We start from the raw sequence: 12,500 nt of genomic DNA on the forward strand, positions 1-12,500 counted from the left end.
AAAATAGCGAGCTGAAGAAGAATCATCTAGTAGACAATCATGAGATCTAGCAGGAGTAGTAGTCAAAATACCTTTAAATACACTGTACCACCCAGAAACAGGAAGGATCTTTGTATTCTTGACATGTACATATAAATTTTCAAACGAGACCTATGGTAACATTCCAATAATTTTTGTTCAGTATATTCATCTACCCGTGCATTGTTGAGCAACATTCCTTCCAGTTCGTCATCTTCAGGATTTTATCATTTATGTATGTATTTTCCAGTGACCAGATTCTTTTCACTTCTGTCTTCTACTCTCTCCCTTTCGTTCTCTCTCATCGCTGCTTTTGTCTCTACATCTATTTCTCGCTTCTCTTCTGTCCTTTCATCTCTTTCCCATCGTTCTTTCATTACTCTCCGTCTTCGCTTTTAATGTTTCCCGCAATACATCTCTGTTTGTCTTGAATTCTAGTTCTACTTTCACTGCATGCTTCTGTCGTTTAGATTTTGGGGCTGCCACCTGTCGCCTCGTTTTTTTGTTATTTCATTCTCTTCGTTCAAGGACTAATTGCCATCATTCTGCTTGTATGGCCTGTTAGCATCTCTTTATGCACAATCGTGTCTATTATTAGTTCTCCTTTTAACTCTTGTCAAAAGCCATTCGTTCTTTAATAATTTGTTACTTTGTTCCGTGTTCTGTCTTTCTCAGTGTTACCACTTGACTTTTTGTGGACATATTTAAATATTTGCAGCGTGGAAGGTGTTTATAAGCCATTTCAAACACACAAAAACAGTTAGATTCACTTCCACATTTAAATTCAATTTGTCAAAACATCTTCATCGTTTTGAAATTGCGAACTGTTCACTGACAAAATTCCGTGCTGCATCAGTGTACAGGTCGCGGTTTCAAAGCGACGAAAATATTTTGACAAATTAAATTTAAATTTAAATCTAAAGCTGAAGTGAATCTAACGGTTTTGTGTGTTTTAAATGGCTTATAAACACCTTCCACAATGCAATTGTTTTTGTTTCAGCGCACGATCTCACATCAGGTCACTTGCTATGCAAGTACATCTCCGTAAAACTTAAATATTTGTTGTACCTCATATTTGGTATATTTTCTCTTAATTTTTATCGTCTTCTTCTGGACACCCTCCCGAATGTTTTGCCTGTGTAACTTCTGTTGTGCATTTTGCCAGTTCTCTGTAGCTATACACTGGTTTATAAAGAAACTTGCACAAAATATTGCAAGCATTCGGGTATCAGTTACGGATGATTACTTGACTACTTCTAAAGTTCAAGAATCTCAATGCTCAACTGGCACCTTTCTACAAAAAAAAAATTCAGTGATATATTTACATTGTAACAATTCGTTCTTGGCAAGTATTACATTTAGTGGTTGTTTGTAATGTTACTATTGCAGTGAGATAACTAGAATATCGCATCCGTTATCCTCAAGATCAATTGTATTAACAATAAACAAAGAAAAGATTTGCGTTTTCTTGAGTGTGAGACATGGAAGATCATCCATTTGTATTATATCTTATCGACATCTACCACCTCTCTAAGTTACGGCTTCAATTTCCATTGCTTCAATTTCACTTGTTCCTTTTCCGCGTTATCTGCTGTTTGCCTAAGGAACTCTTTGTATCTCAGATAATTTATAGCGTTGTCAAACTTATTCTATATTTCTTTCTTTCCGCGGCTATATATTTGCCATTGTGGCCCCTGTCTGTGACAGCAACTTTTACCGCTTATGCCTTTCTAGCTATAATATTTCCAAGTCTTCTGCTACTGTAAAGTTGACAAATCTTCAACCTAATAATGTTTTTGGTCTGAACAGTTTGGTAATATCATTTCGGTGGACTGGCCAATTTCTCATTAATATCTTTCTTGTGCGCCTCTCCTTTTCAATTTCAGAAAATCGTCTTTCATTCCTTGAAGTAGGCCTGCAGAATATCTTATCACAATAGTGATTTTGCCTTGAAGTTAATTCTTTTAATCTTCTTTCCACCTCAATTTATTTCTATAATTTTTCTTATATTTCAATTATACTCCATTCTACTCTTACTTTCCAATTTCGTCTCTCTTGCGTCACTATCTAGTAGCACAACCAGATACGATATAATTTACTTTTCTGTAGAATAAATTCAAGTCAATGACAAACAGAGTTGCTGACAGTAGATAATACCTGCTTTAATCTAAATTTATGCCAGCAATATGTGATAGTACGTGAACCTGACTTGTCTGTAGCAAATTAACTGAGGACTTTCAAAATGTCCCACCACAGACGCGAAAGAATATTTGGATGTATAAAATTTTAGACACATACAGGGATTTTGAATGAGTAGCTAATAGGCGGATATGTGCAAGATCCTCACTAATCAACTTGAACATTTCGAGTTCTCTGATATGTATCACCTTGATCTCCCAAATTCACTGATATGAGCTTTGAAAATCGCAGTGGACTATTCAAGTCGCACAAAAAGTTTTCATTAAATTAAACTGTAGAGATAATATACGTAATCTCGATCTCCGTTAAGGCAGATGTCACATATGTTGAGTGAGGGCAGAAATCCAGTGTAGCAATAAACTATATTTAGAACATTGCTTCCGAGAAAGATTTCGGAGCAGCATTTTGCAAAACCATTTATTACGAAAGTCATAGCGGTGGATAATTTTTATGCTTAAATTGCTGATTTGTCGCGACTCTCAGCCAAAAACGCGAATATTGATTTCGACAGATGAAGTAGAAGCTGTTGAATAGCTATGAAAGTTAGATCTATAGGAAAATGAACGTACCAAAATCGTGCAAAGCGTGGATTCGTGGTTCTTCTCAGCAGTTACCCAGAAAATTATGATATAGTAGACAACTTCAGATCCAGAAGTTTGGTCAAAAGAGTTAAACATTTTAGCGTAGAAGTTCATGAAGGTATACGTATTTTCTCTGATAATATAATACGAGAGGAAGAAATTTTTGCTATCTATGCAGAACAATCCACAACAAACTCTGGATATTACAAGTTGTAATACAAGTCGGGAAAAGTCGGGAAAAGTGTAACTGGAAAGGTATTACGAAGGATGAATTGAACCAGTCGTGGTTTACTACTTAATACAATTTTAGTCAGTGGAGTTAAATATATTGCGAAAGTTACATAGGAATGTTGGGACCTGTCTTTAGTATAATCGTGACTGCAAATTAAAACGTACGTCACTAGTCCTATCCACAATATTTTCACATCGGGGCTCAGATACGCTCAGTCAGATTATGTTACGCACTCAACAGAGTCGACCATCGTCCCTGGGCAGATAACCGTTCTAAATTTAGTTGCTATAAAATTACATTACGTGTGACATCTGTCCAGATCGTTTTAAAGCGCTCATTCATTCCTCCAAGAGCCATCTATCTCTTCCTTTCTCTTTCCCTCCCTCTCCCTGTCTCTATTTATATGTTTGTCTCTGGATGTAGCGGTGGCTGGTGAACACAAACCGTGAACAGGTAAAAAAAAAATCAGGTCCAGGTTGATTAACTATCCCTGAGTGTTCAGGTGGAAATGGCTAACGTCTTCGTCTTTGTGTGGTGTATATTATTGACTGAGCGTCATTCCTTGTCCCAGGAAATATATTATCAGACTAAAACAGTTGCTCGTTTATTATCATTGACGAAACAGATTCTGCTGGCCGAATGGTCTCTTTATTAGATGCCGTATTCTCTGTAATGATTCCCGTACAATAATAACAGCAATCAACTCATGTCTCTGTTTGAACATTATGTATTTCCGCAGCTCTTTTGATGTAGTCCTGCGTGAAATGCTGGTGAATGGTTGACGACTGAAAAGTTAAGCTCTCACTGCAATCTGGACAATGCGATCAGTAAAAAAATTCAATACTCGTATTTTAACGAAAGGTTTGGAAGGCATTCCAGGTATCGATGGCAGCAGTCTGTCTAAGAACTTCAAGAGTACATCCGATGACGTATTTTGGACAACTTCCAAACGTTAGTGACTTAACTGTGCCTCAGGTTTTCTCAGGCCTGCAGTTTAGGACAAACTGTAGAACTTCTTTAAGGAAGTTAGTTCTGATGGAGAACGATTTAGTTGAATTAGGTGCTGAAGTTGAAGCACCAAGTCAGTCCAGTATTATCGGCACAACTGGAAGTAAGGTGAATAAAATCAAAATAAGCAACAGGTCATCAAGTAGTGAGGTTGTGCGACTGTTTCAAGCGGCTCCATTAATTGAAACATGCAATGATTACATCAGTTTAAATGCAGTGTTATCAGCAGCTGCACAAATAAATAGAATTTTAACCACTTGGATACATTAATATAATTTTTCTCAAATACTTTAACAGAGCATGAAAATGGACGAAATTCATGTTGTCGCTATTGTAGCTAAGAATAGACTACATTTCCAAGAATGGCATGAAGCCCACTGGGGTCATAGCTTGCAAAGGATTGTGGTTCATTTCTGATTTATTTGTTTTTTATCAACTACTAAATCTAAGACTAGAGGACTGTGTCTGTTTAGAATGAAGGGCAATAGTGAGTTTACAGTTCGTGGCTAGGTATAGTCATAAATATTGTCATATGTATCGCTTTTCACCAAGGAGGGAAGAAGATATTAAGAGTAGTCGATTGGATATAGAGTAACCGTCTATAAAAGGAGGCTGGGTAGGGGAAGACTCTGAATCATGATGTTAATTACCAGGTAAAGGGGCAAGACGCTAATAAAACCTACGATGTTAATGAAGAGGAAATTTTATCTTGGGGTACTATGGGTGATTGTTTATAAACAATATTGTTATGTTGTATAAGGAATACATATGACAATATTTATCTCAATACCTAGCCATAAGCTGTCAACTCACTATTGCCACTCATTCTAAACAGACACTGTCTTTTAGTCTTAGATTTAAGATTTGATAAAGAGATAAATGAATAAGAAATGAATCACAATCTATGAGCCCAGTGGGATTCATACCATTCTTGGAAGTGGAAGTGTAGTCTGTTTCGTAGCTACCATAGCGACAACATGAATTTCTTCCACCTTCTTGCTTTGTTAAGGTATTTGAGAAAAATTATATTGAAGTGTCAAATTGGTTAAAATTCTATTTATTTATGCACCTGATGATAGCACTGCATTTCAAGTGATGTTTTGATTGCATTGTTCAATTAAATGGAGCCGCTTGAACGGTTCTTCTGTATCACGTCTTGATATATTGCTACTTATTTGGATTATATATATATATATATATATATATATATATATATATATATATATATATATATATATATATACAGGGTGCGGTGAATAAATTGTCGTCTAAATTACGCGAAACTAAAAAAAAACAGACATCCCATTTAAACAGATATATTTACCAAAAATTACATAAAAACATCTTGAAATACTAAAGAGTAACTTTATTCAATAGAATCGCTATTGGCTTCAACCACGGCCTCCAGACGACTTCGGAATCTCCTGCAAATCTTCTGGACAGTCCCTTTGTTTAAGGTGGTGAATGCTCTCATAATCCTTGCTTTCAATTCATTTTTGGTGTTACATGGAGCTTTGTTGGTCTCTCACTCAACTGCGACCAACATATAATAATCCAGGGAGTTGCAGTCTGGGTAGTTAGGTGGCCACATGTCAGGGGTGATGCGATCGCAGAAATTGTCAGACAGCCGTGATTGGATTCTCCTGCGTGTCTGACATGATGCTGAGTCCTGTTACTAGATATAGGTTCTTCCAGCATACACCCTTTTGACCCAGGGCAGCACTACCACCTCCAGGCACTTCATGTAGGCCTCCGTGTTGAGTCTGATGCCGTGTGTTAAGGTGGACGGAGGTATAACACCACATCAGTAGCAATAACCGTCGTAAATACAATTAGACTCATCCAACTCTTTCTGAATCCTCTGCATTGTCCTCAGCTTGACACTGAAACACTCTGAAATGTTCGTATTGTAGCTTCCGGCGCCAATGCCAAAAAGTACAGCATGTCCTTTCCGAATTTCTGGCAGAGAGAAATGAGTCATAGTGCTGTTTTTCTCACAGACGGTGTCCAACTGACCCTACTATACTTTGTAGTCGACAAAATCAAAAACAAGCAATGTGCATGCGTGAAATTAAAAATATAAAATGGCGACAATTTACCTATCGCACCCTGTATATATATATTTATATATATGCATACATATATACTTATAAACACACATACACTCATACATATCTTTTATTAGATTCACTCATCTCTCCGCGGTTTTTCTGGAGCACCGTATTGAAGAGTTGAGTTGAGCAAATAAACCACAGTAGTTATTTTCTGACAGCGTGTTACTCCTTATGTTCGTTGCTTTTGCCGAACGGCCAAATTACGGGACTCTAGACAAAACAGCATCGGTAGCTTGTGAGAAAAACAAATAAAAATACACACACATAAACAAACACAGAGGCAAACATACATATACATATACATATAAATATATACACATTATACACACACACACACACACACACACACACATATATATATATATATATATATATTTTTTTTTAAAGTTTCAGCTTAGAGCTGCGGCCATGCTGATGCACCACCGTATACATATATATATATATATATATATATATATATATATATATATATATATATATATATATATATATATATATATTACGGCCTCCTTTTATTTTCAGTTTCTGTCCACCAGATCCACTCACAAGACCTTGTTTAGTAAGAAGTTATAGTAGAAGACGGTCACCCAAGGTTTCACGCAGTGAGAGTTAACCCGGAATCATGTCGTTCACAAGTAAACTTCATATCACACTTATGCACATACACACATATGCATGTGTATGTGTATGTGTGTCTGTGTGTGCATGTACGTAAGTATACATAAAAGCAAACGAATATGTGTATATGTGTGTATATACACACACCCACAGCATTCAAATACGTATTGCTAACCTTTTAAGAAACTGTTTTTCACAATTCTGTTTTGTTACAGTACACCTCACCATACATTTATTCAAGTTTGTTGCTAACGGGACACATAATACATAATACATATTTTTTCTCCTTCAGACTTTTTTTACAGATTTTTTTTTACCTCACAGATCATACTGACAGAGATATGGCATTTATCAACAAACAACTAACGTATGTCAGTTTTCGAACAGTGAAAACCCATCAGTAACGTATGTTATTACGATGAAGTAAGTTGTCTTTATTTTAAATTGTAGATAGTATAAGCCACTTTTTCCGAGTCTATATTACATTATTTCTTTTAAATTGTTGCTTTCATTAACCTGCTCGTTAATTATCCAGTTAATTAGAATTATTCATTCTTTCATATTTCAGTCTACGTGCCTATATATTTACGTATGAGTACGTATGTATGTATGTATGTATGTATGTATGTATGTATGTATGTATGTATGTTGATAGGTATATTTTACGTATCTATGTATGTAATTGCATATATATATGCACATATATAAATGTGTGTGTGCGTCTGTGTATATGTGTATATATGTATGTATGTATGTTTGTATGTATGTATGTTGGTACGTATATATTTATGTATCAATGTAATTGCATATATACACACATATATACATGTGTGTGCGTCTGTGTGTGTATGTGTGTGTGGGGGGGGGGCTGTATACTACCATAAACACACTGACACTCAGATATAGACAGAAGCACACTTCAACACATTTTTGTACACGGGTTTACATACAGAGTGATATATGTACTTTCGGATTTTCAGATCAATAGACTGTTAGAGATTGGTACGCTGTTAGATATACGGGAGAGAGAGACACATACACAGAGAGCGAGGCATGTGTCAATGTAGAGAGATAAAGTCGGAAGAGAAAAATGATACGTTATCAAATTGCATATACAAATTACGTCGTGAAATTCACTAAGGACGTATCTACATTTGTTTTCCGACCATTTTCTTAAACCGTTTACATCAATTACAATTCAAGCTCGGAATTCAATTTAATAATGCAATCGAGTTGAAAGATAATGTGACCTGTATTCTCCCATCAATGAAAAGACCTGTATCCTCTCATCGATAAAAAGACACTACATACTTTTATGACATAAGAATTATGAAATAGAGTGATGTCTTTTTAAATTCTGTGAGCAAATTTTAAAATATTTATTCATTCTCTTTCGTACATCGTGGGTCAATAAAAACAAAAATTTAGATTACAAGGGCGAATGCAACCTTTCTTGCACGCCGTGCGAAATACTTTTTCGTATTTCGTCCATCTTTAAAATCTCAGCTCAAACTCTACCGAGGTCTACTTTAATTCACCCACCTTTTTTTTTTCGGTAAATAAAATAAGTACCAGTGGAGCATTAATCAACTTAAACGCTCCCACAAAAATTGTTGACCTTCTGCAAAAATTTGAAGCCAATATACGTATTCTTAGGACGACGAGTTGGGAGATTTCTTAGGACGATGACTTGGGAGAATTTTCAAATGACGGATAATGTAAGCTATGTTTTTCTCTAAATACACACAACATTATATGCTCCATAGAGATTCTTGCTTCGTCAGCTACTCCAAAAACTTGCTAAAAATTCGATTATAAATTGAGCTCTTGCTATATATCTTCACTAATCTGTTATTTCATTTAACACCATACATGCATACACAAATACATAAATACATAAATACATACATACACACACACACACACACACACACACACACACACACACTCACACACATATATATATATATATATATATATATATATATATATATATATATATATATATATATATATATATACAGTGTACATTTAAACACATAATAGAGATGTCCATAATAGAACATCTAACCTGCTAGAAGGAGAAGTGAAACTCCAAATCACAATTAGGGATAATTTCGTAAGGGACTGAAAAATAAAAACATTTACCATCTATTACCGCCAGACCACTGGTAGCAAATAGAATTTCTAAAACTTTTTTGCTACCCTGAGATTTATTAATAATGATATACTGTTTTATTTTGGCTAATTTCTGGAAGAAAATTGGCATTTTTTGTATTTGCTGCCGATAAGAAAAACCGCACATGCGCAGTAGATATGAAAAAGTATAACATATAAGCACGAGGCATGTTTCTATGTAATGCATCGTATTTATGTGTTAATCTTGGCTTTCCTGCTGATGTTAGCTTGCCTTGCAAAATATTATCTTATTTTGCTAAAAATAGCTTGAAACCGTGGTCCGAGAAATAGATGGTAATGTTTTTATTTTTCATTCCATTTCGAAATTATCCCTAATCGTGGTTTGGAGTTTCACTGCTCCTTCTAGCGGGTTAGATGTCCTATTACGGACATCTGTCTTATGTGTTTAAATGTACACTGAATGTATTTATATGAATAATATATAGTTTATTGATTAGTTTTTTCCTTCTCGCTAGTCCACTGGTAGTAAATAGAATTTCTAAAATTTATTGCTACCCTGCGATTTATTAATATATATATGTATATATATATATATATATATATATATATATATATATATATATATATATATATATATATATATATATATATATATATATATATATATATATAAAACAGACATGCAGGAAGTGAACAGACACCTTTAATTTTCAAAATCTTTTATTTAGTACGGAAAGCAAGCAAACAATTGAAATGTAATCGACAAGTAGGACTACATACTTTAGTATTTTGTTGACATTCTCATATATATATACATATATATATATATATATATATATATATATATATATATATATATATACATATACACACACATTCTCACAGGGGGAGATACCCGCCCCATGACCGACTCGCTCGAGGATCCCCAAACGCTATCTAGTTTCGCCTATACTCTATGCATCGTCAGTGAGGACTTCTCGAACGGCTTATGATCAGCTAATTCTGCCAGCTAGAATGTGTGTATTTATCATAAATATTATGTTTGATTTAGAGAAATATTAATGCGAATACTAAAAATTAATATAAACAGATAGGTGTAATGTGATAGAATAACGGAAAATTTAATTGTCACTAAGTGTGGCTAGTCATTCTTAGTTCCTGGCTTTGGGTAAAAGTAAATACAGAAGTATCAGTTAATTATGATTTTTTCCTTTTTCAGATTCACACAATTATTGCGACGGTCCTTCAGTTTTTCTAAGTCCTTTAAAAGAACCCGGAAATATAGTTATACATGCAGTCCTTTCTCGATACCCTTAAAGCCTGGAACTTCTCAGCACCTCCTTCGTAATCCCCTGAGATTTCTGAATCTCTTTGATTCTTCAGATGTGCTGGCCTCCTGATAATATATGATTAATTAACAGATTTTATAATAATCATATACATATATATATATATATATATATATATATATATATATATATATATATATATATATATATATGTACACGTATGTGGGTGCGTGTGTGGGTGTGCTTGCGTGCTTAAGTGCGTGGGTGTGTAAGTGTTTGTGAGTATGCATTTTTTCATGAAATTTGTAAAAAGTGCCATTACTAAAGGATCAAGGAATTTTTTCGTCTGAAAAATGCCATTACAAAAAACAATTATCATACGAGAGTATAAGGTGTATGGAAACAAGTAATGCATGTGAACCCTGCTCTTCACGTTCAATATTTGAGCCACATGTTGCCACCTATTTTCAACAAAATGTTCACTGTTTAATATGGCAAGCTCCATAGCTACCCCCTACAAATTGCCGCTATATATATGTGTGTGTGTGTGTGTATCAATCTGTCTGCCTGTTTGTGTCTATGTATATGTGTATATGTGTGTGTGTGTGTGTGTGTGTGTGTGTATGTGTGTGTGTATGTGCTTCGTATATATATATATATATATATATATATATATATATATATATATATATCACATATATGTATACATACACTTATGTATGTATATGTATATATATACTTGTAAATATATATATATAGAGAGAGAGGTTATGAGGGATAATGGTGTCAAGAAGTCCAAAAGTGTCAGGTAATGCTGAGTAGGTACTATGGACACACTATAGTTAAGCTCCAGGTTCGATGATTATACAAATAAGGACGCCAACTTATGCCCTATATTAGCATGCATATATATAAAATCCAAGGCTATGAAAGATTTCAGAACATTTATAAAAAGATTGTCTTACAGCTATTTCCGGGATAATTTATATATATTTTCATCAGAGACGGTGCGAGAAAATGGTTAAACAGTAGTTATTATAGAAAAGATCTGAAATACAGAGTGAAATCGAACAAAGAAAATGGAAGTGAGATACGTAAGGATATTGTATCCGTAGTTTCATTATTAGAGCCTAATGCTGTATATATAAGTTTCCTGTACCTTAAGCAGCATTGAAACCTCCACACATTATTCTGCTCCATGAAACTACGGATACAATATCCTTACGTATCTTATTTCTATTTTCCTTCTTCTACTTCATTCTGTATTTCATATCTTCTCTATAATAACTACTTCTTAACCATTTTATCGCACCGTCTCTGATGAAGGAATATATAAATTATCCCGTCATCAGCTGTAAGACCTCTTTATAAATGTTCTGAAATCTTTCATAGCCTTGAATCTTTCATCTCATTCTGTTAATTTATACATATATATATATATATATATATATATATATATATATATATATAATAAAGTAAAGTTGTGGAATACCGTACGAGTGGAAATATATATGAAAGAAGATTTGAAAATGCACTTATTTTAAAGATATTTATTTACTTAACAGGTTTCACTTTTTTAGAAAAAGATTATCAAAAGTCTTTGAGAATAATAAAAAATGTTAAAAAACAGTTTGACTATTAAAATGCATATATACATTCTTTGATGATAATAAGAGAAATATATTCAAAGTATAATGCTTTGCATGAACTTTGTAGTGTTACATACTGATTATCACACATTCTCTGATAAGATGAAAATGTTTAAAACAGTGTAAGTATGAAAATACATATATGGAAAAATACATATACATATTCTTTGATAATAGCAAAAATGAGGAGGAACTGACCTGGCTTTTTTCTCTCTTGTGTGTTTTGAGGGAATGTTTTGCTGTCTTAAGAGACATTCCCTCAATACACACAAGAGAGAAAAAAGCCAGGTCAGTTCCTCCTCATTTTTGCGATTATCAAAGAATATGTATATGTATTTTTCCATATATGTATTTTCATACTTACACTGTTTTAAACATTTTCATCTTATCAGAGAATGTGTGATAATCAGTATGTAACACTACAAAGTTCATGCTAACCATTATACTTTCAATATATTCTCAAAGACTTTTGATAATTTTTTTCTAAAAAAGTGAAACCTGTTAAGTAAATAAATATCTTTAAAATAAGTGCATTTTCAAACTCTCTTTCATATATATATATATATATATATATATATATATATATATATATATATATATATATATATATATATATATATATATATATATATATATATATATATATATATATA

General features: G+C 33.6%; 1 long non-coding RNA gene across 1 annotated transcript in view; it reads left to right on the forward strand.

Moving 5' to 3' along the window:
• The window catches only part of LOC149137297 (uncharacterized), a 192,177-nt gene that overhangs the window by 3,898 nt on the left and 175,779 nt on the right, over window positions 1-12,500 (forward strand). Inside the window, exon 2 of the long non-coding RNA XR_016240829.1 lies at window positions 7,095-7,193. This is a non-coding gene — a long non-coding RNA (uncharacterized LOC149137297). The remainder of the gene's footprint in view (window positions 1-7,094; window positions 7,194-12,500) is intronic.

This window comes from Octopus bimaculoides, chromosome 2 (genome assembly GCF_046866305.1).
Source record: "Octopus bimaculoides isolate indiv1 chromosome 2, ASM4686630v1, whole genome shotgun sequence".
Lineage (NCBI taxonomy): Eukaryota > Metazoa > Mollusca > Cephalopoda > Octopoda > Octopodidae > Octopus > Octopus bimaculoides.